Raw genomic sequence first — 6,885 nt, forward strand, 5'->3', positions numbered from 1 at the left:
CTGTTGTGATTTGTAATTTCTTTTACAATTTAAACTTTATTCATATTTTTTTTTTTGTCTATTTTCCCTTTTATTTCAATGACTCAACAAAGCTGTGCTCTTGTACAAATTTCTGGTCAGAGCTCAGGTACTTCTCAGAGATACCAGATAATGTCAAAGCTGTATCTGTCTTATTCTCTGAAATATGGGCCCTTCAAAATGTGAAAAAATACAATATTGAAAAAAAGAAGCGTAACGTCCGCACACTGAATTTACAGCTCCAAACAACTAATTATAGAAAGTGCAACATTTTTACCGTCAGGTCACATTGTCACAATCACATTGTGCCTGATGAAGACCTGATGGTCAAAATGTTGTACTTTCTATAATTAGTTGTTTGGAGCTGTAAATTCAGTGTGCGCACGTTATGCTTCTTTTTTTCAATATTGTATTTTTTGTCCTGCACCTGAGCCCGATTCGGGTGCATTGGAGGAGCACACCTTTTGTTGCATTTTAAAAAATGCAATATTTACATTAAAAAGTCATTCTGAAGCATTTTTTAGATACTCACAGAAAGGTCAGTATTGTAAGTCCCTCACAAAATTGATCACATATTGTCTGAGCTTTCTCCTGTATTTAATTTTTCTCTTGCTTTGAGCTCTTAGTGATTCTTACATCCAAAAGATGCACCGTGTCTCAGATATTCCTCAAAAATCAGTGCAATTCAATGAAACTTAATGGGTATGACTTCAACTTAATTACTGCCTGGCACCATCAACGTTTTCATCTTTCAATCAAATTACAGTAAGTAAGTAAGTAAGTAAGTAAGTAATGCAACATCTAGGTTTCTTATATCTATGATGGGCACTCTGAATCAATATTTCCGTATAGACGAATGTATCTGTTATCATTCCAGATACTACCTGTAATTATACATTTATATTTTAAGTCTCAGCAGTTGTAGGTTTTGCAGGTTATTTCTCAACAATGCAGGTTGGTTTTAGCTGTGGTAGTATCTTAGAGTCTATCCACAGCAAAGAGCTTACCCCAGAGCCCAGGCAAACTCTATCCAACTGGATCATGTCCAGTACTCCAGCATGTCTGTTACTTGGATCACTACAACAACTTGGCTGAAAAAAAATAATCAGGTTTAATTGGTGTCACTAAGCTGAGAGGTGCTAAGAAGGGCTGGACTACCCCTGTCACGCCTACAGGTGAGAGTCACACGTGCTGAATTTGGCAAAGCTCACACACACCATTCATTCTCCCAGATTAAAATGTCTCACATCCGTAGTGGGTTCACTCTCAGGCTGCAAAAGCTTTCCTGAGTAAAGCAGCAGTCAGAGTTCACCCTCAGCTTGGCAACACCAAATAACATGGTGAACTGCCGGGATATCAAGTGTAAGAGTAAGACAAGCGGTTACCAGGCCATGAAAGCAGGGGCTGATCTCAAAAGAAAGGTCACAGAGGAGGTGACTGTGAGAGTTGGTGTGTTTTGAAATGGTGGGGGCTTTAAGAAAGCTTTTCATGCCTTGCCCTGTACCAGGAGCAAACATGTTCTGGCTAGGCTGATGGTAGCCTGATCCACCCTCTGCACCACAAAGCTGGGGAAGGACAAGGAGGGCTGAAGGAGGCTCATTGTGTGGCCAGGAGAGGGAGTAATTTTTGAGGAGGTTTAGGTTACCTGAAAGGATCTTGACATTGTGGACGAAAGGAAAGAAAAAGAACCAACAAGTAAGCAACAGATGGATAGGGAAGGCTGATGGGCCAGAATTTTTACCCCTTCCAAGCTTAAGCTTGGTAGACCTACCAGAACTCTCTGACAGCGTTGGTGTACCTGAGTGCATTTGACCACGTTCTCATGGAAATGGTTCAGAGGACCTCTGTAGTTCTTCGTTGTGCTTGGTGACTGTGTGCTAAACTCAGCCAGTATTATTTGAATCTGCTTGGTTTGGTTGGCAGGTGGCTGGTAAAGCTGATTACTTGTAGCTTCATTTTATCAGACACTTGACTCTTATACCCAAACAGTGGTGTTAGTGCTTATCACCAAGCATGTCACAGTCTCTTCTTTGTGAGACAGAAACTGGTTCAGATGACACAGAGCCATCTCGGTTGAGCTGACCTATTGCATAATCACCAAGCAAATGTTCTGAAAAGGGAATCAAGAGAATGGGAGGAAGATGGAGAGAAAAGACATGGGCTGATATGTCTTATTAGCAAACTCATTACATCATAAGGAAGACAAGATAGTGAAAAGATAGAAATCACAGTCTTTCTCTCTCGTGCCCTTTCTTCTTCTCTTACCTCTGTTTATACTGTTACACTAGGATAGAATGAGTGCCGAGTCGTACCGTCTCACATTGTACTCTTTATCATCTTTTCTGTCTTCTTGCATGGATTGGTTAAGAATATGGGTGCATTTACACAACAAGGCAACAAGGTGTAACAGAATCCTCCATAGGGATTCCTACGTTGGACATAGGGAATCCAGGTTTGGCCTTCTGTCCAGAAGATTTTCACACGTCCAGCCCCTTTTGGGTCTCTAGTTACCTCCACTGTCCCTCTATGAACAAAGGTGCATCTGACTCCCATCTCTTTCCCATCTACTTCCCAGACCCTATCACCATGGATTTATCCGCTATTTCCCCGCCTTTCGGTTCTATCTCAGCACCAGATCTATGGAAAGCAGCTCCCTTGGTGACTGACCCAGCCTAATGTGTGCCATTGCAAATGAGGCTGTCCTTAATTAGTGTAGGGAACCAAGCAAACATAAGGGGGAGCACTCATACACATCTCTTACATACACTTAGTCGTTGACTCACGCGCACACACTGAATGTTCTGACTGATTCATGTTAATGCTGTAATTCTAGCCACCTCTCCTTTATATCTGCAAAGAGACTTTTTCCCATCTTGTTTTCTTTTGTAAATAAATGACCTAAGGGTGGGCAACAGAGCTTTACACTTCTCTGAAGGGATTTTTGATGGGGAAGGGACTCAAAGTAATATCACTTTTTGCAACTACATACTGTGGACAAAAAACTAGCTCATGGAAAAGCTATATTGTGCAACACTACAAATAAAATCCCATAACTTATTAAAACACAGTTCAAACAATTTGTCAATTTTGTAATTTGTGTAAAATCGGTCTATTAATGGCTGCTAATTAGCTAGCAAGCATTACCTATTCACTTGCATAATATGTGCACGCCGTCCAAGACTAGTGTTGGTTAAATCAGAATCTCCAGGAGCCTGCTACAAGGTGTGTAGACCTAGTATTTGTAGTACGGTGAAATAATGTGGAAAATATGGCCTGCATTTAAATGTTAAAATGAATTGTTTGATGATGAAATATAGTAACATGTTTATTAATTTATAAATCTATATAAGCACTGTGCAGTAAGGAAAATGCCTGCAGGACATGAACAATAGGATGCAATGTAAACTAATGGTTTCCACTAGTCAGCATCCCAACCTGACCCCCTGACCCCCAGATGGCATGGTGTACAACTGCCACTGCCAAAAGACATATTTCTTTCAGGAACCATATTTGTGCCAACAGTTATAATATTCCTTTTATTCGTTTGCCTATCATATACCATCACTGCCCCCCCCCCCCCCCCCCCCCAAACAAAAAAAACCCCTCTCAACACAGCCCCCCCCCTTCACCACTCCTTTTTCTTCATTCTTACTCTCCCTCCCTCAACTGAAAGGTCTCACCCATTTCTTCATCTCCCCACCCCTCCAACTCCTGTCTCCCCCCTTCCCCAAAAACACTCTCGGATTAACTTTAACACTATCTGCAGCCTAAAAGCTAGAGCCTGCCTCTGTCAGTTCTTCTCCAGCTCACCACTAAAGGGACACACACGTCTCTCTTCTCTCATCTTGAGATCACTTTTACAAATCTCTTACTTTCTAAGCCAAAAGCCAAAACACGCCACAGGCTCGGATTGGGCTTGATTTGCTGGTCTTGTTTTCCTCTGTAATCCTGCATACCTGGACTTGCAGAGTAATCTTGTGTGAGGGGGTTTAAGGAAGCCTTTCTTGGGTGTCTTCCCCCTCCCCTTCCCTTTCCCCGGTTCCAGCACAGAACCTGTCCACTCCTAAAACAGTGTGGATGGTACCCAGTTTGATGGGACTGGAAGGCTGATGCCACAGGTGAGGTGCTGAGCTTCTGTCTTCTGAAGACAGGTGAGTTGATACCAATATTTGTCCTATTCCTGGCATAACGCTGGTTAATTTGTTAGCAGTACGCTGGTGATGCTGTAGCCTTTAAGACAAGCCTCTAAGAAGTATTATCCGCCTTTCTTCATCCCTGACTCAGGTTCTCAGCTTCTGCTTCTCCCTCGCTTTTTATCCCTTTCCTCTCTGCTGTTTGGGATCACACTTAATGTGTGAATAAGTAAATCATCGGTTTATCTGGTAATAAAAAGCCCAGTGATTTTGATAACATCTATCTCTGGCTTTGATGTGGGTCTTAATCTGTTGTCAAGAAGACAACTTGTTAGAGATCAGTTTCTCATGGGGTTAGCCAACTAAACCCTGTTTGATAGATGAAGAGATGGATTTACCCCTCTGACATTTCTCACAATCTCTTGCGGTACACCTGGGATTTCCACCAAACACTGGTTTCGACTGTAGTTGGTTTCATCTCAGAGTACATCACGCATGACCATGTGGTCCAAACACCACATGCTCTCTGGAAGACTAGGTTTCAGTTATGTTGGAAGGTGGGGATTTGTAGTTATTTGTAATGAGGGGAGTTACTACTCTGCCTGCTGGAGGAACTCTGGAATCAATAAAATGACTCCCTGAGATTTTTGTAATAAATCATATGAGTCCAGTGGCTAAATGCAATTTAGATCTGATTTGATTTAATGTCAGTTGTTCATGTTATATATGAGGAATTGTGATCAACAAATTTTCATACTCTGTTACCAAGGAATAACAGAATGCCTTATAGGCCATATGTATTTAGTCAGTGATACACTTTTTGTTGCTTTATTTTTTTTTACTCCATAACATAGGACCAGATGATGAAAGTAATTTTAACTTTACATACATTAATGATGAATGTAAAGTTAATGTGCATAATGTCAGGTTTAATTCAACAGCATATAAATCAAAATTAAGTGATTTTTTTTAGGTACAGAAGTAGGACAAAGAATCTTCTTGCGCAAGACAGATCTCAAAACAAACAAACAAACAAACAAACAAACAAACAAACAGACAGACAAACAGACAAACAGACAAACAAAAACCCCACTATAATGCTTTTCAGAACCAAAAATGTCCAAGCCACATGGCATGAGGTCACCAAGAGGAATGCCTAGGGTCTGGTGATGTCTTTGAGTTACAGACATTTCAGGCCCGGAGTGCCTATAGTCTAGTAGAGTTTGTAGATTTTTCTGCTCAAATACAGACTTTATCACCAGTTAATTAACAGGTTGGTGTGTGTTAGAGCCGAAAATTCACCAATTGCCCTGGAGACTAAAGATTATTTAAAACTTATATAGAGTATAAAAACATGCTGATGCTGAATCTTTGGAAATAGTAAATTAATATATACACATTTCCAATGCATGTACAATGAATAAACACACATGCACACACATATATACATACAGACAGACAGACAGATAGACAGATAGATAGATAGGTAGATAGATAGATGTATTGTAGTATATCAATTAGTCTGTATACAGCTATACTTTATGTTTTGACAGCCCTTGAATTAACCCTGTTGTCTTATCTGTCACTAAATACCACTACTGCACCCCTGAACACTACAGATTTAATGCATCACTATGAAAAGATTTACAAAATAAAACATTCTGGATATAACGATGAAAAATGCAAAAAATATTCAAATGTCAAAAAAAGAAAGAAAATAACAAAACCAGTTTCATTGTGTAATTCACTAGTAATATGAACAATTACCTGAACATCCATTTAATTATAATCAGTGCATTTCTGGGAAGACTGCATATAGCTAAATAATAATAATAATAATAATAATAATAATAATAATAATAATAATAATAATAATAATCACCATCATCATCATCATCATCATTTCCTGGGAAAATAATCTTTGTAGCCTGAAATGAAAGACATATTTCTAATTTTATTTTTATATATATAAAAATACTTTAATGTCTACATCTACAAGATGTAATCAGTTGAGACAAATCACAGAACAATTCATGCTTGCACTTATGAGATAACGCACGTTTGGTCATCATGGGGTTAAAGGTGAAGTGAATGTGTTTTCAGTGTGAGACCACCCTTAACTCCTTATTGTCTGGGGGGTAAGCTAAGAAGCCATGGAACTGTAAAATAATATCCACCAAAGGGCTTGGTCAGCTGAGTTAGCATAATTCCTCTATTATTGCTGTTTCCAACTATTCATTTATGATTAAGTGGGATCTGGATCCTTCATCCGGATATGTGTCATGGAATATGTATTAGGACTGTCATTCCATGTCCTGGAGTCCATTAAAAGGTTTGGGACAAAATGTCAATGAGACTGAAAGTCAAACTTGAGCGCCTCGGGTTGTCAAATTGACTGTGGCAATTTAAGCCTTCTCAATTAGACCCATTAGCTGAACCGCTCATGTCCCCTCTCTAAAGCCAATGAGACATACCACACAAACACACGGTAACAGACCCTCCAAATGATTGCGAGCAGTGAGTTTGAATCCCCGCCACAGGCTCGCCTGCAATGTAGAAGCCTAGAACTGCTCCTCTATTGCCCACTAACACAGTAGTGCTGCTGAATGTGATCCCTGCACATTGTTCACTATCACATAATGGGACCTTTTCAGCAAAGGGCCAACAGGCCCACCATGGCAGGGAACAGAGAAGGCGGTGAAGACCCATGGGATGCCTGGGAGACCACTCTTAA

This window comes from Ictalurus punctatus, chromosome 28, assembly GCF_001660625.3.
Source record: "Ictalurus punctatus breed USDA103 chromosome 28, Coco_2.0, whole genome shotgun sequence".
Classification (NCBI taxonomy): domain Eukaryota; kingdom Metazoa; phylum Chordata; class Actinopteri; order Siluriformes; family Ictaluridae; genus Ictalurus; species Ictalurus punctatus.